Below are 23,490 nucleotides of genomic sequence, written 5' to 3' on the forward strand. Positions count from 1 at the left end.
ACTGACTGTGAGTGGGCTGATATCTGCTCCATCTAAGAGCTAAGCAAGTATGGTAACATGTTCTCTTCACTATACCTTATTCACAAATGAACAGCAAGATATGGATTTTATGGAAAGTGATTTGATGCGTCTCAGAAAGAATCAATTCTTCTAGTCATTGTCAGCTATCTGTTAAAACAAAAAAGAAGCATGGATAAATTGGGGGAATACAATATTAGAAAATGAATACTAGAATACTAATATCACCAAAATTATCATTACTATAAAAAGAAAATCCCATTTTCATGACTGTTGAACTTATGCCTAAATTGTTTCTTGAATTGTTGAAAAGATTGAAATATTTTAAAGAAATGTCCTTTACTTTCAATTTTCTTGTTAATAATTGACTTTTGGATAGACTGAAGGTGCAAAGAATTTGAAGAAATTATATAATGTAAAGGATGTCTAGTTTTAAAGTTAAGCATTGCTTTGTTACTAGTCTCAAATAATTTTTTGTACATATTCATTTGTAATATTTGTTTTGTCATGGGCAACTGATCCATGCCAACTGTTAAAATGAACTTGTTTGTGCCAGTATGTATTTCACCAAGTCAATTTTTGGTATCTTTCTACTATATGTTTATTTCATAAAGACTGGAAGAAAATGATTGGTGGAATGAGTGGTTCCTCTTGTAACAAAGTTAATAAGAACCTATTACTTTTGACTAACATTTGAAACCACATTCATTTGAGCTATTATGATTGTAACAGCATTTAAAAATATTTTTTATTGATTTCAGAGAGGAAGGAAGGGGGAGAAAGAGATGTAGAAACATCAATGAAGAGAGAGAAACATTGATCGGCTGCCTCCTACACACACCCTATTGGGGATGGAGCCTCCCTGACTGGGATGGAACCATGACCTCCTGGTTCATAGGTCAATGCTCAACCAAGCCATGCCATGCCAGCAGGACTGTAGTAGCATTTTTAAAGTGGGGTTGACCGAACATTAATGGGCAGTCAGAATGCTTTGTAGCTTATAAACAAACATTCCCTACTTCAAAATGCCTATGGCCAAAGAAAACATACATGCCAACAGAACATAGGCTACAAAAAAAGATTCATACGCAACATATTTTTGTCAACACTTTAAATGTAATAATAAAAATTATATTTTGTTAGGGTCTCAGATTTTCCTCCACAGTTTTATTGCAACAGTTGTACAAGTGTTATGATTTTTATTAATATTTATTTCTACTGTGGAACCATTTATTTTTTCAAAAATATTATTTGCATAGCTAAGAAAATAATGGTAAGACAATAAAAAAAAAAATAAGACTTTTTTTTTCCCCCAAATGGAGAAAGATAAATGTTACAAAAATTTTCCATGGCAATTTTATTTATTTTACTTCTTCTTATCCATTGTGATTTCTCTCTACATATGCCTTATACCTAGGATACTTCCACGGTAAGTCAGGATGTAACAAACTCATTCATACCGAGGTCCTGGTGGCTAAGAGGTTTGAGTCATGAGTGTCACGTGTTTTTTCAACTATAAAAGGAAAAAACACATAAGCCTACACATGACATTTTTCCTGTGGAATTTTGTGTCACTGAGTAAGTGGGGTTGGCTTTTTATTAATTGCTTGAAGGTAGAGTGTGAAGATAGCCTTCTCTCCCCTCTAAAATCATGCAACATGCTACCACATATAGTGTTGGCTATGCTTGTCATAATGCAATAGACCAAGTTAGTTAAAGTTTATAATAGGACTGGATAATATCAAGTAGAATTACCTTGCAAAGTATAACTAAACAGCACCTTAAACTTTTCTTGAATCATAATCTTGTAAACAACCATAGTAATTGGTAAGTATAGAAATCATCCTGCTGTTTTATCTATTTGTATAAAAGCCTAATATGCAAAGTGTCCCCTCAGGAGTTCAACCAGGAGACTGGGAGTTTGATCACTTGCTATGACGTGTGCTGACCACCAGGGGGTGGTGCAGAACGAAAGGAAGGCCCCAGGCAGCAACCAGAAGGAAGACCCTGATCAGCCCTGATTGATGGCCAGGCCTAGGGACCCTACCCGTGCATGAATTTTATGCATCAGGCCTCTAGTATACTATAAACAAATAACCATATTCAAGGTAGCTTATTAAGTAATACTTACTGAAAGCCAATTGCATAGACCATCTCTCAACTCTTATTTGCAAGTTATAACCTAAAGTTGCACTCAAATGCAGGGATCCAACCTGATGTAATTGTGATGAAACCAAAACCTGATTTGCCTCTCTCTTGCTAGGTGACCGTGAGCAAGTCTTTTAATCTGACTATACTTCAATTTCCTCGTGTGTAAAATAAAGATATTAAGACCAGATAAGGTTCTTTTTGTTTTAATTTTTGTTAATCATCACCTGAGGATATTTTTCCATTGATTTTTTTTTTTTTTTAGAGAGAGAGTGGAAGGGAGGGGGAGAGACAGAGAGAGAAAATTAATGTGAGAGAGACACATCTTTTGGTTGCCTCCCGCACGTACCCCAACTGGCACTGGGGATTGAGCCTGTGACCAAGGTACATACTCTTGACCAGAATCTAACCTGTGACCCTTCAGTCCAAGGCCGGCGCTCTAACCACTGAGAAAAACAGCCTAGGGCGAGACCAGCTACGTTTTTAATTTAAGCAGCTGAACCAGTTCTTCACTCAAATTCTTACATGGAAGACCAATAGACAGAATTATTATGATTACAGCAGTGGTGAGAACCAGAGACCCTGATTTCTAACTCAGTTTTCCTGACACTCTCCTTTCCACCTTTAGGAAGCTCACTGTGATGACGAACCTATGACACGCGTGTCAGCACTGACACGCGTAGCCACTTCTGATGACACGCGGCCGCATGCCGAGGATGAAACATTTGCTGCTCCTGAGGATGAAACATTTGCAACTAGAGTCTTGGAGTTAGTTTTTTCCTCAAAGTGACACACTACCCGAGTTATGCTCAGCTTTTTGGCGAAGTTTGACACACCAAGCTCAAAAGGTTGCCCATCACTGCTAGGAGAATCTCTGTGGAGACCTATGGCTTTGCAAGCCCATTTAAAAATTGAGACAAAAAATCCATAGTGTCAGGTTCCAGTTTTGTTTATGTACTATCATGAATTTTTTTTAAAAACACAACTCAAAGATGAAGTTATCTTTTTTGGAAAGTTATTTTATCTCCTATGTAAGCCACTATAAATTATTCAATATTAATGTCATTTGCAAATTTGACAGATGGAATGTAAAGTGATGTGCAAATTACAAGCCTATTGTTGCTGAAATAGGTATATATGCATATATTTGCTCCTTTCCAGATTCCATGCCATAATGTAGTCATGAATCTTTCTGACTTACTCAGAATCGTTCTCCTTTATTCAAGTAGGCCCTTGTACTACAGGGAAGAATTTCTTTAAAGGGAAAACAGTCCTAAGAATGTCCACTTGAGGACCCGGGCGGGGGGGGGGGGGGGCAGCACACGCCTCCATCTCTACAGCTGAAAACTCATCATTCTTACTTCCAAGAACCCTGGGCCCACGGATGTCAAGAATAGGGATGTCTGGCCTAACTGATTTGGCTCAGTGGATAAAGCCGCTGGGTTTGATTCCGGTTAAGGGCACATCCTTTCCCTCTTCCTTCCTCTCTAAAGTTAATAAAAATACGTTAAAAAATATGGATGCCTGGGTACTGCCTACACTCTGCCTGCTGTGAACTTAAGTGAAATAGTGTCCACGTCCCACTGCTGTTGAGTCAGGTTCATCAGAAAACAGAAGTGTCAGGAAATTTATTTTGCAGAATCACATTGATATACAAGCAAAGATACAAATATTCAAACAGGTACTGATATTTTTTTGAGAGAGCGAGATTAAGTTTATCTACTTTTTCAGATTTTCTGGTTGATTCACTTTTGTTAACATGATGTACGTTTCCAACATTTTTTCCTTAAGCATCGGCAAGGTATTGGTATACTTGGGTTCATTTGTTATCCTCGGTGCCTTGACATAATCATGAGTAATTAATTATAGCTACTATAATTATACTTTAACCTTCTGCTTCATATTACAAAATTACAATCAGTTTTATTCACCTGAGACAGAGGAGGGCCTAATATATTATGTAAGACATATATTGTGTAAATAAGGGAAAAGTTCAGACTCCATCATACATTCTACTCAACAGTGCCTCCACTTACATTTACCCTTAGGGGAAAAAAAAGTGTAGCTTGTCCCCACTTTTCTTTCAAATTTAAATGTTGAAAGTATGCAAAATTTGTGTCTTACACACTTGTTTTCTTAATAACACAGCTCCTTACATATTAAAATAGGTAATTTATTTCATTTGCTAATTTAGTATTAATTATTATTCTTTATTTATTGTTATTTGGCTTCATGCAAAATAGAGAAGACATTAATATCTGTAATACTTTGCTCCTTGTAAAGTACCTACGTTTAGAAAGCAAAGATTGATCACAGATACAGAAAATAAAACTTATTGAGACTTCTGTAAGGAAGAAAAAAAATTAAGGCCTGTCTGATGATGTCACTATTGTACCTTTCATGAGTCTACAGGGAAATTAGCTGTATCCTCTCAGTTTCTAGATTATAAATCCAAATTCTTCTGTAGAATTAGTGAGGGTGTTTTATTCCCTTGAAAGAAGAAAGAAGCATAGAATTTTTCTTTTTTCTATTTTAACTGTTAAATCATCAGAGTATTTCTAGAATAACTTTATGACCATTATGCCTTTCCACTATGTTGAAAACCTGGTGATAGAGAAGTGTCTCCAATACATAGGTCAGAAAATCAGAATACCCCTAGAGAATCTGCAATTATTCCCATGTGTAGGTAAAGCTATGTGCCCTGGGAAACTCGACCCAGAAAAAAGTATGGCCCAGAGGTAAAATTTCCTGGGATGTGAACTACAAAACTTGAAAAGGTTTCGAATTATAAGAGTACTTGTATCATAAGTAAATGTCAAGACCTGGATGATATTTTCTTACTCATGAGTGACTAGTACCTCAAATTTCCTATTCTATCTGTAAGCTTTCCTTCTAATTTTCTTAACATAGAAAAAAACAGTCCACATACACCTCTGTTATGACTCAACTTTCTCTAAAATGGGTTTATTATACATTAAATAAGTTAGCAAATAAAATTAAATGAGGTAATATATAAAAATTCCTATCATAGAAAATGTTATTGTTATTTTGAAATGTTATAAAACATTATGTTAAACAACTATAGCATAATGTTATTTCATATTGACCAAGTAAAGTATTATTATAATAAGTCTAATAAATGTATACAGCTTATGCAAATAGGAATGATTATTTTCAAAACAGTTTACAACATAATCTGATAAAATGATTTAAACTTTTTATATACAGAAACTTAGAATATTATGCAAATGGAAAGAAAACTACTAGGTTAGAAAATGCTATTTGACACTTTTAGCCATGACTTGGGCCAGTGAACTAAAACACATTGTGATTAGATTTTTTTTAAACAAGTTACAAAGTGAGTTCCTTCAGGAACAAAAGAATCCATAAGAGATTAAAATGTGTTTGAGTAACCATGACCAGATATTTTCATATAAAAGTAAGGGTGGCAACTATAATAATTTCAGAGGTAAATTTCAAAATTTTCAGTATACTCTGTCCAAGTATCTCTCCAATTATAATTATGAGGTTTCTCCCAGGTTAACTTATTAGATGATGACTGTGTATTTGATGTATTGTTCTGGTTTAATAATAATTCTGATAAATGAAAGAAATGTCTTCATATTTCTTCTTTGATAAGTTTCAATGGACTGCTGGAGTCTATATAACAAAACTTTTAAAAATTTAATTTTGGTAATTTTACAAACCAATATTAAAAGCAATGTTTCTTTTAGATCCATGAGAGATTACTGGCAAGGGTTTAGGCTTGTGAGGTTTGTTTGGATAAAGATTCTAAAACTTCTGATGGATTCAGAGAAACCTGATAGTAATACTACAAAAGATACATACTTAGAAATTGAATAAAAATAACCCTGTACTAAAACAAAACAAAACATTACTAACTTCCAATCATATAAGAATGGACTAAAAAGTACATGCAAACAATTTAAAAATATATTTCAATATGTTACTTGATAATCCAAGTAACTATTTGAATTTACTCTAGAGAATTTATGCCATTTACAGTTATAGATGGATTCACTTAGTACAATTAAATTGAAACTTTTAATTTCTTCAGAATGATTTAACTTTTATTTATACTTGGTATCATGATTCAATAAAATAATTTGTTACTATTTGTAATAAGCTTCCTAAATAGCCCAAAACATCAGTTTTGTTTTATTTTTATTTTGCTAACAAATGTTATATAATTTACACTTGGGCCAGGGATAAAATCTAGAATCATTATTTGGAATTAATATAATTTACCATTTCCAGGACAATTATAATGTTGGTTAATTTAAAAAATAGTTAATCAGAACGTATCTAAATATACATTGTATCTAAATATACATTGTATTTAACCATGCAGACAAGGTCAAATTCACCAAAAACTGTGTAATTCAGATAGAAAATTAAGTATGCTAATATTCTATAAAGTAATAAGTAGTTAACAATTGCATACAAGATAGCATGTTGACATAAGAGTGGCAAGTCATTTATAACAACTAATTCTACTATACTGATTTCATTTATGATTATTTCTATTCATAATTTAAATTAAAAATCATGTATAAGTAGCCTAAGTATACAATGTAAGTTTTATAATAATCTAATTGTATTGTAAATCATTTTAAATATTAACAAATAAATGTTTACAGAATAACATAACGTTTTAAATATCAAGAAGTGAACTGTCATTGAGCATTAAACAAGGTTTTAATATTTTTTAAAACATAAAAGGTAGAAAATTGATAACTTAGAAAACAAAAGAACCTAATTTTTAAATAAAGCCTAGTGACTAACAAACAGCTGCTGCTTTTTGTTGTTGTTATATAACTTCTTATGAGTTTTTATATAGTAGTGTCATCTATCATGTGGGAGATAGAAATCTCTTTAAAAAAAAATCATATGACTTACCTTTAAAAAAGCTAAGAAGGATTTTTCAGTCAAGTGCTCCAACATTTGAACAGACAATTCTTAGTAGGATCAAATGGTATTCTGCAGAAAAACCCCTGCACTGAAATCCTCATTACAAAGTGTGTGAGTTTAAATATGCTTAAAAAAAAAAAAAAAAAAAAAAAGACCAAAAAAAAAAAAAAAAAAAAAGACCACAATGTCCGTCAAATCCCAGTGAGTGGTTTGTTGCCAGAGGAATTTAAAAAAAAAAAGAAAAAGAAAAAACCCCACACACATCACACACTGGTGTGGCTCTTAACCGTCTATTTTTGCGGTCTGGAAAGGACCCCTTACCTATATCTGAGATACACAGCAGCATTTTAGTCATTTATTTTTGGCCATTTGCCTATCCAACTAAGTCAGAGGCCAGGGTGGAAAAAGAACTGAAGCCGCCTGTGATAGATTCTGTTTCACCACACAGTCATTACTCCAAATGATGAACTAGGGGTACGGGTGTGAAGAATGTAAATTAGGGAGATTAATGAGAGGGTCACTTCACTGTCATTGCCAGCTTGCCAAGCTCATTTCATGAGTTTAAATAGAATACACTTTTCTATACAGCATGAATCTGAAGTACATTGAGACTAATATCTTGAAAACAGTTGGAGACTCTGTCAATCAACAGAGATGACAAACAGACTCTAAAAAAGGAAATGGCCTATTGTTCTAACTGGAAGTTCTTAACTGTTTATCATGTTCTGTGAATCTTACAAAAATTTCATGGGTACAGCAAAATCCACCTACAAAATTCACAATATTAAATTTCTCTTAAATGTTTTCAGCCAAAATACAATGATCAAATAACTTGTAAATAGAATTACTATTTAGAATGATCTTTTAATACATATTTTAAAAAGTATATGCATGAGTTACTTTAAAAGAACATCATTCATTTTATTTTTATTTTTTCATGTTGTACATGTTCTTTATTTATTTTTTTATTTATGACAAATAGTTGTACATATGTCTCCTTTTTTTCTTCCCAATTGACCTTCCCCCAGCCTCCCCTATCCTCTAGTACATGCCCTCACCCCCCTACCAGTGTCTTGTATCCATTGATTATGCTTATATGCATGCATACAAGTCCTTCGGTTGATCTCTTACCTCTCCCCACCTCCCAACCCTCCCCAGCCCTCCCGCTGTCGTTTGACAGTCTGTTCGATGCTTCTCTGCCTCTGTATCTCGTTTTGTTCATCAGTTTATAATGTTCTTTATTATCCATAAATGAGGGAGATCATGTGGTATTTTTCTTTCACTGACTGGCTTATTTTTAAATCTAGCCGAAATAGAAGGCCTTGCACTTCGGGTGGGGGGAAGCGGGGGGAGGACCCTCAATCTTAAGAATCCATTCTTACAAAGAAGTTTTCAGAATCCCACAGGCAAAATCAAACTATTCAGAAGGTTAAACTGTCACCTGTCAGACAGGCCTTTAATAAATGCTTCCAAGTCAACCTTGAAATAAAGCAACAGGACAAAAACAAGCAGAGATATACTTAGTTCATTACATCATATTTAAGCCAGTCCTTATCATTGGCTTGCTCCTGCTATTCCCTCTGGGCATGTGGGGAATCCTATCACATGTTAGCTGTACAACTGAAGGAAGGAATCAAAGCACTCTTTTCAAAAATTTTTCTCATGTATTGCTTTCTTTTTCCAAGGTATTTTTACTGACATATTTACTTAAAAATCAACAACATGTTATAAAATACTGTAGGTATTTTGGGATTTTTTTCCCCCTCAGATTTCAGACCACTTAATTAGGTTAATGTAGAAATGGCCTTGCACAATTTCATTATAATTTATGCTTTTCATTTTAAAAGAATAACTTACAGAGATTTTTAGTTACCTTAGAAAGATGATTTCCTTATAATGGTGACCTTTCACCTTTGTTGTATTAGTAAAAAGGAAATATAAAAGATAATTAAATATTTTGATTAAGCATATCAATTTTATTTAAAATGCTCTGATATATTTTATTCTCAATCTAATTCTCTCTCACAAACACACACACATAACACACACACGCACACAAATATGACAATCCAGAAATAGCTCACCAACACGAGTTCAGATAGACTGTTTTAAAAAAAGTATATTTTAAACATATTGAAAAATAGTTAGATTATAATGAAACTATGAACAGTGTTAGAGAAAGATATTTCAGAATAAATACATGCAAAATAGATGCCTAAATTGGCCTTGCACTTACTTGGATCACTATTTAATCAGAAGCCTAACTTCATCCATCCAATTCCTCTGTCTCTGGAGAGGAAAATGTCACACACTCCCCTGAGCAGTCCAAAGAATCAAATGTACATTCCCAGAAGCAGCTGTTAAGTGTTCAGTCCCATAGACGACAGTTCCCGAGTGGTTTAGCACACAAGCCCCGGAAAGCGCACAGCTAAGTAAAATCTACCATCATATATTTAGATTTTGAGCAAAACATACACCTTGAGCAGCAAGACAGGAAATTGCTGTATCCATTTTATAGTAAAGAATGTTGAGGTTTTCACTATTACAAGATTATGGACCCAGAATGTTTTGAAGGCATATGCTTTATATGACAGTATACCTTTGCCTTATGTAAATCCGCTATCGCACTAGATACTTTTGGTAGAATAAAGGATACACTTTTTCAATATAATAAAGTCAATTTAGGCACAGTTCTTGGGGAACTCTTTTTTTTGTGAGAGACCAAAACATAGGGTTTGGAATCAGACAGACATAAATGAATTCTGATGTTACTAGGTGCTGGTTATAATCACTAAGGGTTTATATAACTACTTACTCTTACTTTCTTAATAAAAAAAAAAAAATAGAGAAAACTAAATAAGAGGGTGATGATAAGAATGAAACGAGGAGCCGAAACCGGTTTGGCTCAGTGGATAGAGCGTCGGCCTGCGGACTCAAGGGTCCCAGGTTCGATTCAGGTCAAGGGCATGTACCTTGGTTGCAGGCACATCCCCAGTAGGGGGTGTGCAAGAGGCAGCTGATCGATGTTTCTCTCTCATCGATGTTTCTAGCTCTCTATCACTCTCTCTTCCTATCTGTAAAAAATCAATAAAATATATTTTAAAAAAGAATGAAACAAGGTGAGTTTTGTGCTACCCTTGACAGGGGCCTGACTACTAGACACTTAACTATGTTTCCCTTCCGACTGGGCTCCTCCCCTTCTCCCTTCTCCACTTTATTTTCTGCAGGTTATATAGCGTACATAGCACCATGAGACATGCACTTGACCTATTTTCTTGTCCTGTCTCTGCATCAGCTAGAATGTCGGCTCTGTGAGGAGGGCGACAAGGGGGGTATTTCTTGTTTAGTTTACTGCTGAATCTCTAAAGCACAGACCAGGCTCAAGCTGGTTGAATGAATGACCTCACACAACAATGATCTTAACCATAACAATATTTCAAAGGGGTGAGAATATCCAGAAATCCAGGGTTATTCTGCTGCTTTGTTCATACCATAAATATGCCATGGTTTGATTGGGATAGAACATTTGATGTGAAAGTGAACAGACCTGAGTTTGAACTTGGCATCCATCACTTCCTATTTGTGATAATGTGCCTCTCTTAGTCACAATGAAAATATCTCCAGTTTAGAATTTTTGTAAAGGCTGAGAGTGATGATATGAAGGACTCTGCGAGAGTCTGACATATAGTACTTGTTTCATAAATGATTGCTATGGTGATCATTGACTATTAAGCACATTTTTATTTTAGAGAATTTATCAAAGTATTATATACAACTAAGAAATATTGAAAATTATAGAAAGATATAAACTAAAAAGTTTTTTTCAACCCCTAATTCTATTCCTCAGAAGTAAAACATTTTAGATATGTTCTCTCCATCCCAGTAATTTTATTAATTTTAACATTATATTCATATGTATATGGGATAATATATATATATATACTGAATCATACTTTCTGCAACTTGTCTATTATCATATTATGTGCCTTGGAGATACCCTATCATGAAGAAGAAACTCTTTTCTAAAATTAAAAGATAGTCCACAAAAAAATAATATAGTGTCTTAATGATCAGTCTCCTATTTAATAGACATTTTTAATTGCTTCTAGATATTGATCTTACAAAAAAACAATGCTGAAAATTCATGTACATATAGTTTTGTTTAAGACTGTAAACAGTAGAAAGTATAATTTCTAAGTAAAAAAATGTGGACTTTATTTTGATAAGGAGAGTTTCACTACATTTCTGTTCATACATGTACACAATATATGAGATTGCCTATCTTCACACATCACTCACACTGGTTTATTCAGAACTTTAAGTTTGTTAATAACTTTAAGTTGTGATAATGCCCTTATTTATTCTTTTGTATGGGGTATTTTTGTCCTTATAATATTAAGGAAATAGTCTTTTAACATTTGACAATTTAAAAAATATTAAACTTTTTAAACTTCATTTTTATTGTATTTTTACTTTTATTTATTATTTGTATAAAAAATTTGTAATATTGGCCTTCCTTGGCCTTACCAAACTATTATATTTTTAAATTGCCAAATTTTTCCATTTTTATGCCATTAACTTTCATAGAGTATTTTTAAGTATTGAATCATGTTTTGAAAGGCTTTTGCCACTTCAAGAATGTAAGCAGAATAAAGAAAATTTACTCTAGCATTTGTACAGTTCTTAAAAATCCTTTATAACATACTTTTAGATAAGCTGACTCATGGAATTTAACACGTGAAGTAAAAGAGGAAGACTAAGTTGGGTAAGATAAATATTGCAAAATATTCAAGAAGCAGATGATAGATGTATTATATGAGTTCTGGAAGAGGGATCACATGCCCACGTGCTGATCACAGCTTTATGAACAATAATAGAACTGTGAACTGGGCAACACATAGTAATCATATTGCTGATTTCTCTTCTTGTCAAAGAGTATATAACTATGGAGTCTACCTGCACTAGAGTTTGAAGATCAAATCAGATGGTACATTTACATGGAAAAATGTAAAGCTGTATGCAGGTTCTATGTAGTAAAGATTCTTAAATAATTAATTTATTTTTTTACAATTTAGCAAATGAAAAGAATGTTAGTATAATATACATTATAATTCTAGATTTTATAAGTAATCAAAGACAAGAGTTATGATGGTGATATAACAACAGAGTTTACGCATATTGGGGGCTTGCTATCTGCTAACTCTTAAACTAAGTAGTTTGCATGTGTTAGGTTACCTCATTGACCTATCATATCATCTTACTAGTTTTTTTAGACAACTAGCTGAGGTCACCCTGCTAAACATGCCAAAACAAGGATTAAAACCCACATTGCCTGAGATCCTATACTTTTTTCTGAGAAAAAAAAAAAAAAAAGATAAATAAGTTCTTGGCTAATACCTAATTTGACATATTCTTTTCAACACATTTATACAAATTGAATAATCTATCCTATATAATAAAAGCCCAGTGATCCAAATGGTGGAACGACCAGAACAACCAGAGACCAGAATGACCACAGTCCCTCACCCCGTCTGGCTGCCCCCCAGCAAGTGGTTAGGGGCGATCAGGCAGGCAGGTGAGAAGTTAGTGGCCACCACAGAGGCAGGCAGAGTGGTTAGGGGCAATCAGGCAGGCAGGCAGAGTGGTTAGGGGCAATCAGGCAGGCAGGTGAGCAGGAAGGAGCTAGCAGTCCTGGATTGTGAGAGGGATGTCTGACTGCCGGTTTAGGCCCAATCTGCAGGGATTTCTATGGGATTTCTCCGGGATTTGGCCGAAACCGGCAGTTGGACATCCCCTGAGGGGTCCCGAATTTTGAGAGGGTGCAGGCTGGGCTGAGGGATCCCCTCCCAATGCATGAATTTTTTGCACTGAGCCTCTAATATATGTATAAAAGCCTAAGCGACCAAATGACCAAATGACCAAACGAGTAGTTGACCAGTCACTATGATGCGCACTGACCACCAGGGGACAGATGCTCAATGTACAGGATCGGGCTCCCTCCTGTCTGGATCGGGCCTATGGGGATCAGGCTGAAACTGGCTATCTGACATCCCCTGAGGAGTCCCGGATTCCAAGAGGGTGCAGGCCAGGCCGAGGGACCCCACCAGTGCACGGATCTGTAGGTTGCGAAGGCCTACTCTTGCACAAATTTTGTGCATTGGGCCTCTAGTAATCTATAATAATAAAAGCATAATATAATAATAAAAGCATAATATGCTAATTAGACTGGGCGACCTTCTGGACGACCTTCCAGATGAAGCCATGGCTACGAGGGCTGAGCCCCTTGCACAAATTTTGTGCATTGGGCCTCTAGTTTAAAATAATTGTGTGATATTTGATATTGTATTAAGAGGAAAATTTATCTAAACACAATAAACAAGGAATGAACAGTGATCATATTCTGTAAGTGGCAACTAACAGAATTATTTTGAGATTAAAATCTATTCTAAAGACCTATAAACTACCTCAAAATATTAGTTACCAGTGTAAAACTCTAAGGTAAAATTTGTTTTAGCACTTTAATTCTTGGGGATAACTAATCATGGAGATTTATATACACACATATATATTTATGCACATGTATAATATACCTGTTACATATGTGTGTATGTGTATATATATATATAAACATACATCTATATTTTTCATTTTCTGCCATGTTCATTTATAGAAATATTAAATCAATGGCATGTCCTACTTGCTTAGTCTGGTGAAGAGGGGATTTACATATAGAAATCAAAATAAATAAATATATATGAACATAACTTAATAAGAGAATGTTAAATGCACAAGACTCAATGGTGTAATGTAATGCCAGTGAAAGTTTGAAAGTCTAAAATGGAAATTTTTAATATCACCTTTAAAATAATATTTCAAAACATTATTAAAGATAATATGAAGAATTTCAGAATAAAGTTTTGATTTAAACTATGTACTCTAATTAATTGAAACAGGATGAAAGCAAACATATCCATTAAAAATATAAAATAAACTTACCCATATATTTAAAAGAAGCCCTGGTAAGAGGTGTGTGTAAAAGAGAAATTAAAGAGAGAGCACCTCTGTGGATAGTTCTCATGTGGTGGGGTCAGATCAATAGGTAAATTTCATAGGCCATCTAAAAATGTTGATAGATCCAATCTTTACTTGAAATGTTTGCAAAGCTGCTTTAACTTTCTAAGGAGAGGGGGGAAAGTCAACATTTAAATGATACTGAGAAACATAAAGAAATGTTATGATGAGCATAGTTCTCAGTAAATTTGTATTTCTTTGGTAGATAGAAAATTATTGGGAAAGGGGAAACAGAAATATTCAGGTAAAAGAATAACTGGGCCTCAAAACATAGTGTGGTGAAATAGTAGGAAAAAAGTCAATAACAAAAGCTAGCATTTAGTTAATGAATGCCAAATAAAAAAAGGTTGAGAAAAAAAATTACACAATCAATAATTTTAAAATTCACAGAGCAGAAATATAGAAAGCTCATTGAATTGAGGTACAACAAATTTTAATGTTGATAAATGTAATCTAGGCTAGAAATAATCCCTAAAGTGGGATATTAAAAATGAAATAAAGAAAATATTTTTAAGAAGAGTTAGAAAGATCAATTTATATTTGCATTGGTTCATAGCTTGATCAAAATGATTTGCTTTAAAATGCTAAAATAATATCAAGTTTTTGTTATTCTGTTTAAGCAACATTTAAAAAGTTAAAGAGCATGATGAATATATAAAAACAGAAATCAGATGGGTAATGAGACAAAGTGATTTTGTTCCATTTAATGAACAGATATACTAACCATACCGGCAAGCCTGTCTTGGAAAACTTAATTATATTAACATTTATGCCACCTGACAGTCTGTTATTTTAAATTTAAAGATATCCAACACTTGGGCATCAGATTTCTGAAAGCGTTAAACACACATACATCTACACACGCACACACACACACACACACACACACACACACACACACACACTTTTTAAGGACTTGGAAGCATACCTAATTAGATTTCTTTTTATTTTTTAAAATATATTTTTATTGATTTCAGAGAGGAAAAGAGAGGGAGAGAGACATAGAAACATCAACGATGAGAGAGAACCATTGATCGGTTCTCTCTGCACACCCCACACTGGGAATCAAACCCTGACCTCCTGGTTCATAGGCCGACACTCAACCACCGAGCCATGTCAGCTGGGCTAGACTTTTAAAGCTGAAAAAGAAAGTTTCTAAGAACCACATTGTATAACAATACTTTATTTTAAAAATCACTACACAGGAAATAATGCATTTTAGATCTCTCTCTCTCTCTCTCTTTCTCTCTCTCTCTCTCTCTCTCTCTCTCTCTCTCTCTCTCTCTCTCTCTCATTTGGGATGGAGAAGTTTGATCCTTTTCCCTGACACTTGGAAGAACCATGTGGCACGAACCCTGCTGTATTTGAGTGACACAGCAGCTTCTGCTAGGAATTTTAAAGGATTATAGAGCAGTCTATCAAACCCTACAGTGAAATCAAACCATCATTTTCCAAGTTGATTCTCAGTGGGCTCTTGGAAAAATGGGGGGTTTCTGTCTCCCAAAAGACCAATGCATTTGTTTTAGAGTGCTATTTCTCAAATGAACTCCTTGCAAGAACTTGAAATATTTCAAGTTCTTAAGATTTCCAAGAAGCAAATGTTTCTCTGAAACGTTATGGATCTTTTAAATTGCTTTTTTACATTCTAGGAATTGTAGAATTTAGAATTCAGACAGAATAAATAGTGGCAGACTACTACTCTATCCTATTAATAAAGAGGTAATATGCAAATTGACCATCACTCCAACACACAAGATGGCCGCCCCCATGTGGACACAAGATGGCCACCACAAGATGGCTGGCAGGGGAGTACAGTTAGGGGTGACCAGGCCTGCAGGGCAGGGCAGTTGGGGGCGACCAGGCCTGCAGGGGAGGGCAGTTGGGGGCAACCAGGCTGGTGAGGGAGGGAAGTTAGGGGTGACCAGGCCAGCAGGGGAGGGCAGTTGGGGGCAATTGGGCAAGCAGGGGAGGGTAATTGGGGGGGACCAGGCCTGAAGGGGAGGGCAGTTGAGGGGGGACAAGGTCTGCAGGGGAAGACAGTTGTGGGGGGACCCAGGCCTGCAGGGGAGGGCAGTTGGGGGGGACCAGGCCAGAAGGGGAGGGTAGTTGGGGGGGACAAGGCCTGCGGGGGGGGCAGTTGGGAGCCAGCAGTCCTGGATTGTGAGAGGGATGTCCGACCACCCGTTTAGGCCCGATCCCAGTGTGATCGGGCCTAAACGGGTGGTCGGACATCTCTCAAGGGGTCCCAGATTGGAAAGGGTGCAGGTTGGGCTGAGGGACACCCCCCCACCCCGCCCCCATTACACAAATTTCATGCACCAGGCCTCTAGTATCATATAAATTCAGAATAATTCTAAAATATCAAAACCCTGCACATGTCCTGCATGTGTGTCTGTGATAGCTGGTTATCTGCTTAGATGAGGACAATGAACATTTTTCAGAGGCAGAGTAAACCCTCCCTTTGGAATCTCCACAGTTAAATTTGGAGAAATAGGAAAGCTTGACCTGTTAAATTTCATTTTAGCCCTGACTCTAGTATCTGCATTAAAGTTTGCTTAGCATTATGGAGCATGGACAATGGACTTGATAAAGGAATTTACCTTGTGGTTAAGTAGGAATAAATAATCCATCCTTCTAACTCTACTAGTTAGATTTAGGTAGCATCAATTCTGTCTTTATGCAAGTGTTTTGTTATTTTCCTTGTTCTCCAACAAGCACCAAAGGCCTGAAAACATGTTTATTGTGACCATCCCCTTTCAGACATTTGAATGTCACACTTCTCTTTTGTTTGGACGGTCTGATTTAAGTAAACAATAGGTATGGAATCGGAATTGCTATGGAATGTCACCCTTCAATACCTCTGCTATTCCTGCTAGTGTTACACTGCTCAATCAGTGCATCTAACCTGCTAGGACACAACTGTTCCCTTGGCTTTTGAGGCTCAAGGTCTCTCAGTTGTGGTATTTAGGTAAACCTACCATCCTACTACACAATGCTTCCAGTTTATGGGCGAAGATACAAGTGTGAATCGAGATGCTTATGTTGTCTGCGTATGTTTCTGTATATTTGTAAAACTTCTTTTGTTAACAACACAGTGCTTTCCTGTTCACAGTGAATACGCTGAGAATTTTATTGTTTTCCCAAGCTGTATATGCAAGGCTTGCAGCACTATCCTCCATGTATTCCAAGGACTGAAAACATTTTCTGGACATTAGCCAAGATTGTTGCTAGGCCTGTTTTTCCTCTCATTTTCTGTAACTCCTCAGGGGACATTGGGTAACCACAAAGGTTGGAAGAAAGAAGGCTACAGTGAGTAAAATTTGGAGGTGAAATAAGTCCACCAAACATGGAAACAACACCATTTTATGCAACTCAAAATTTAAAACCATTAAACATTTTCCATGTTATAAAGAGGCATGTCCCAAATATTGTTTTTATAAGCTGCAGTATAAACTCTTTTCTCTTTCACAAGCTTCTCTTTTTAAGTTTTCCTGCTGTTCTTCCTTAATTGCCTACATTTACCTGTCCTAATTAACTTTTATATGACAACTCATTTTTATCTAATATTCTTTCAAAATAATACATAGTTTTAGGTATGTAAATTTGGAATTATATCCAAATTGACTTATTGTAATTGCACTTACAAAAGCACAGCTATCCTTAAATCAGCAGAAATCTTTGGTCCTTCACTCCTTTTATGGAGATGTCCATACACCCACAGATTCTATAATGTTTCTGTTGTGAAAGGCATCCCGCCTCCAATGGCAGTTCGATACACAATGATGGGTTTCCAAATATCACCACAAAACATTTTAGTCCAAACAAACTTTATTCTGCCACTTATTTTTAACTTTGTATCTACCATTGTGTGTAATAGAAAATATTTAAATTCTCCAACCTATGTAACTAAAAAATGACAAGTAAGTTAAATTTATGCTATTTAATAAATTTTTTTTCTAGCTTATCAGCCATATCGATTAGATTAGGAGTAAAAAAAAAATACTGTGGTGATTTACAAGTCTTTGGTGCAAATTACTTGGGAAACCTGGTTTTACCTTTGCATATGTCATTTTCAGACAATCTTCATCCAATCCTAAGTGAATAAAATTGAAACAGGGTTTTGAAAAAAATTCCAATACATGAGTATTATGTATTTTGGGGAATTGGTTTTAATTTTTAGTTGAGGATGAAACATACTGGATAAGTCTGACTAAATTCAATTGACTAAATAATAATCATTAAGAGATACTTCCATTTCCCAGAGAGAGAAAAAAAAGTAACATTTCTCTAAGAACTTAACATCCTCGGATCTTTACTGCATGCTGTGTAGAGAGAAGCCGCTTGGGCTCTAGAAGCATGAATGTCTGACTTTGCTTTCAGAGATGCCCTTTAATATTGAGCTCAGAAGGAAAGATTCAAAAGCTGCCTCCATATTTTGATTTATAAAATATGTGTTAACATGGCCTTAACATGGTATTGCCATTAAAAATGCCAATATTCTATTTAATATTTTTCTTTATTTAATTCAATAGGGAGTGTTATGTTCCTTTGTTCAGTATTGGTGGAAACCAAATTTTCTATTATCATCTCTGCCCCATCCCCATCCTCTGTGTATAAGAACAAGGAAACCTGTGCGCATATTGCTGGTAGCCATTTTATAGCCTCATGGAAAGTCACCCTGGATCAAAGCCAAGACCCAAGTTAAAAACCAGAAAGTTAAGAAGAAAGAGCAGCGGTTTGATCCAACTGTGCCTGAAGAGGTCTAATTCCGCAGTTTTCAATTATATGGTCCCCCAAAATCCCCATACTGATTCAGCTAGTTTGAGTTGAAAGTACCCAAACTGTTACTCTCAGAACCTATGTAAAACGTTGACCTTAGCTCATATACTTTAAACAACTAAACCACCTCACCAAAAGTCTTATCATAAAACATTATTTAATTAGTAGGCCTCTAAAACAAAAAATAAAGAAAAAATACCTCTGCAATATGATTTTCTACACTTAGATGCTGAAGAACCTATACTATAGGTATCACAAGCATAGATTAAAAGGAGACATAAGTGTGGTAAATTAGTTGTTAGGAGATAAATTGTTAGGAGAGGAGATAACTTTACTTTTCCAAATGATCGGATATCAATTTAAAAGGTCTGGTTATTTTCCAAATGTGCATCCTATATAATAAAAGTCTAATATGCAAATTGACCAAACGGTGGAATGACTGATTATGATGTGCACTGACCACCAGGGGGCAGACGCTCAATGCAGGAGCTGCACCCAGCCCACAGGTGCCAGGCCAGCCAAGGTGGGTGCCAGCGGAGGCCCAGGATCACCCCCCCGGTTGCCCCACAGATTGGCCCTGATCACTGGCCAGGCCTAATGACCCTACCCATGCACGAATTTCGTGCACCGGGCCTCTAGTTTTTAAATATTTGTAGACACCAGGCACGTAATGGAACAAAAAAGACAGATGTTATCTGCTTTAAGCAAAATCTGATTCTCCCACATTAGAAAATACTTTTTCAAAGGGTTTTAGTACTTCTTTTATTCCAGGCATTTATTGAGTAACTGCAACAAGAATGAATGACAAGCTCATATAAATAAGCTTTTCTCAAACATTTTAAATGATCTAGTGTACTGATTGTGTTTATGTGTCCATTGCCAGAAAGAGTCATAATTAATTAAAACAAAGATTTCTAAAATGTATTAGAATAATTCAATCACACCAAAAAAAACTGTGATTGAATATTAAATGTAGATAATTAGTAAGTGGATACATTGTTTTTCTCTCCCTGCCTATTAAAAGTTCTTTCCAAGTATCTTGAATATACTCTACCATTTAATTTTTTACATGCCAATCTAATATCTCTTTATAGACTAATATGTGTGATCCCTTGCTAATAGTTAGATTCCTTTGGGTTGTTTAGTGGATTTGTACTGGACTGCTCATTTATTTTGTTAACAGTGGGCCTTTACCTGACTGCCAAATGTACCTTGTGTGAGTGCCAGTGTGTCCTAGTCATTGGAGCCTTAAACAGGGACTCTCAGAACAGCTTTTCTGCTCTGATGACAGTTAATTCAAGAAAAATGGGTTAAGGTCTGTCTTGACTCTTGTTTCCATCTATGAGATGAGTCTTATTATCATTAATCTGGGCATTGCTTAGTTCAATTGACATACTAGAGAATTAGAAATATTAATCAATTGCAGAATCCTGTAGAAATAAATGAAGTGTAAGGAAAAATGGGGGAAAAATCCCCAAATGTATCCTCGTGCCATAAAAAACTTGAGTCATTCTGATTCTTTTGTTCCCAGGCGTAATTTTAATATGACGAACTCTTAAATATATCAAAACAAAATGCATCAAGGCCAAAACCCAGGAGAAAAAGGACAGTAACTAGCACCTTGTAGCAGTCCTGTCTCAGGAGAGGCTGCTGGCTCTACCTCTGCTGTTAAGTGTGATAAACACAAGAGTTGGAATCAATAGGGAGATAAGGAAATACTGTGCCAATATATGATGAGGTACAGTTTATATATGGCATGAATATGTAAAAAAAAAAAAAAAAGGTTTCATTAAAATCTGAAAACATGCCTCAAATCAGAAAGGGCAAACAAGTTGAATATGTACTGCAGGGAGCAAATTTATTCAAACTGAGGATAAGTATATGTCCCCTAATGTCTTTCCATTATGGCAGAAATGAGGTTTTTAATAAATTAATTTTCTAATAGGTTTTTGTGTTGGGTTATGTGGTATAATATTTAAGGCATAGATTTTAAAGAGAAATAATGTGATAGCATATTTATTGAATTTATATGTAAATAAGGAGTTAATAATGTAAAGTTAAAATATTAAAATGTACTATGTATATATGGATAAGTTTATAGATTATTTGTTTAGAACTATTAATAGAAGTCAAAATTACAGAATCTTCTATTACCACAAAGATTATATATGATGCAAGTCTTACATATTCATGCTTTTAATTTAATGCAAATAATATATATATATATACATATATATATATATGCTATATATATGTATGTATATACTGTATATCTATGGGCTTAGAAAATGGGATAGTAACCAGTAGACAATATATTTGAAATAACTATAATTACATTGTGAATTTAAGCTTAATTTGTATGTAGTTTCTATCTATTATAAACTATAAATGACTATTTTAAAAATTTGGTAAATTGTAATATTACTTCGCTTGTGTAAACAATAAAAACACTAATATGATAAAAGAGCTGATCTAAATATTCTTACCAGCAATGTATTTGGCACAATGCCAGTGAAGTGAGTTCTGCATTCACTGATAAAGTGGGTGGCCATAGCAAGACCATAGTCACTGAGTTTCTAAGCAACCTAGACTCCACAGACTTCAGATACTTAGGAGTCCACTGATCTTTCATCAGCCTTAAGCGAGAAATAGGAAAACCTGAGGTATACCAAATTCAACGGCGGATTTCCTGATTACCCAGTAGATCAGTGGCCCCCCACAAAGTCTCCCCTATATTGATAGTCATTTAATTTATTAAATAATAACATTCATTCTGGGGAAATTGAATCCTCAAAGTGCTAAGTGGACAAAATTAAGTACAGAAAATGGTCAGAACCTACTTTGTGCTGGGACCAAATATTTACTAAACAAATAAAGGAGATGCAACACATAAAGCAATTCTCTGAAACCAAAGTCATTTACATAATGCTGGCATTCATAAAGTCCTTGCCTTTTAATATAAAAATATATACTGTACATTTCAATTTTTTTCCTAATAATTACTTATATTTAGGTAACAACTTTAAATCAGTAATTGTTTGTGATCTTGTATTGAACTTTTAATTATAGCTTGTCTAGATGGCTTAAATAACTATATTAATCCCCCCAAATGTCAAACAAAATTGTACATGTGTGAGCTGTAAGCAAGGTTATAAATTATTCCTTGAATGACGCTGTATTAGCATTTCCTGTCTTTGCTTCTATTAAAGATTTTCTTCAGTCCCCTAATTTCACACAATATCAACTGAAGCAAATCATTGCTTCCAATGCTCTCTTTTAATTCACAAGGCTCAATTTCCAACTATTTAAGATAATCACAATGAAATAAAGTTGAGGCATATAATATTATTTGTCCCTATAGAACATTTTATCACAGTGCAGTTCAAAATAAAAGATCACTACTAGAAATGGTCATATGTGATCAGTAAAATAATTATGTCTAGAACCTGTAAAATGTCACCTAATTCTAGTACCTGATTTTCTATGCCTCCCGTTACCATTCTGTGTGGCTAGTTGTTACCAAGAAAAACACATCATAGGAATGATTTGCACATTGAAAACTGGCTTTAGCTCATTAACCATTAATTATTTTTTTTAACATCATTTCCTCTATCCTGTTTGCAGTCGCATCAAAATGCAGGAACACAAGTCAGGTTTATAATATGATGAAGAGTGCTCTGACCTACCAGTAACATAGAGTTATAAAGCCACCTCTCAAGCAGGTCACAATAGCCACCTGTTGACTAGAGCCATTCCAGGAATGCCGGCATTAGAAACTGCCTGTATCTGCACTGGTTACTGTTGACTATAAGAAAAAGAGGAGGGGGATAGATTCTTTTCTCCAAGGTTGGGAAGACAACCACCCTGCCTCACAATGTAATAGAGCCCAAAGTACATAATGACAATTATAATAATTGCATCTTCAGGTAAAAAGTGACCATCCACAAGTTAACAGTCTTCCTTAGTATATTCTTAAAAATAAAAAATAGCTGCACATGAATTTACCCTTTTGGTATGTTTTTCTACTAAGATATACCTGCATTGTTGCATGTATGTTGGAGGGTATGGATAATTTCAAATATTTTTAATATCTTCTTATCGATAACTATTGTAGTTATTACTGACAAGATCATAGTCAAGTTACTACACCTAACCAATTCCATCCATTTTCTTGTATATATAACTTCTTATTTAAAAGTTTGGAGCAGGTTGTTGGAATGTCTATAATATCTCATATATTCTATTTCCTGAAAGAAGAGAAAAATGAAACTATAGCTTAAAATGGATAAGAAGAAAGCAAACATCAGATCAAAGTGAGAGTATTTAGTATTGCAGGCACCAGTAATGAGTCCTACACTGTTAGGCAAGATAAGTTTACAAGGAATACATAGGTGTAATTACCGGTTAGAAGTCCGATGCGAAAGTGTAAGGCCACCAATGTTAATGCACTTTCAAAATGCTGGTTGGGAGACAACAGGATTAACACTGATGAATCTGGTTGTGTTTGCCCCAAGTGCTCGGTCAAATCACTGCTGTACATCA

At 35.0% G+C, this 23,490-nt stretch overlaps 1 protein-coding gene across 3 annotated transcripts in view; it reads right to left on the bottom strand.

The window, feature by feature from the left end:
• CD36 (CD36 molecule) overlaps positions 1 to 23,490 on the bottom strand; it is a 60,581-nt gene that overhangs the window by 32,186 nt on the left and 4,905 nt on the right. Inside the window, exons 1-2 of one of the 3 annotated variants that reach the window (XM_054726390.1) lie at positions 23,350 to 23,369; positions 76 to 168 (exon numbers count right to left, since the gene is read on the bottom strand). The gene's annotated coding sequence lies outside the window, so the exon portion shown is untranslated. Of the gene's footprint in view, positions 1 to 75; positions 169 to 7,086; positions 7,182 to 23,349; positions 23,370 to 23,490 lie in introns of those variants that run through there. The other 2 variants (XM_008149593.3, XM_028158132.2) reach the window with 2 other exon arrangements.

The sequence above is a fragment of the Eptesicus fuscus genome, chromosome 14 (genome assembly GCF_027574615.1).
Source record: "Eptesicus fuscus isolate TK198812 chromosome 14, DD_ASM_mEF_20220401, whole genome shotgun sequence".
In the NCBI taxonomy this organism is placed as follows: Eukaryota; Metazoa; Chordata; class Mammalia; order Chiroptera; family Vespertilionidae; genus Eptesicus; species Eptesicus fuscus.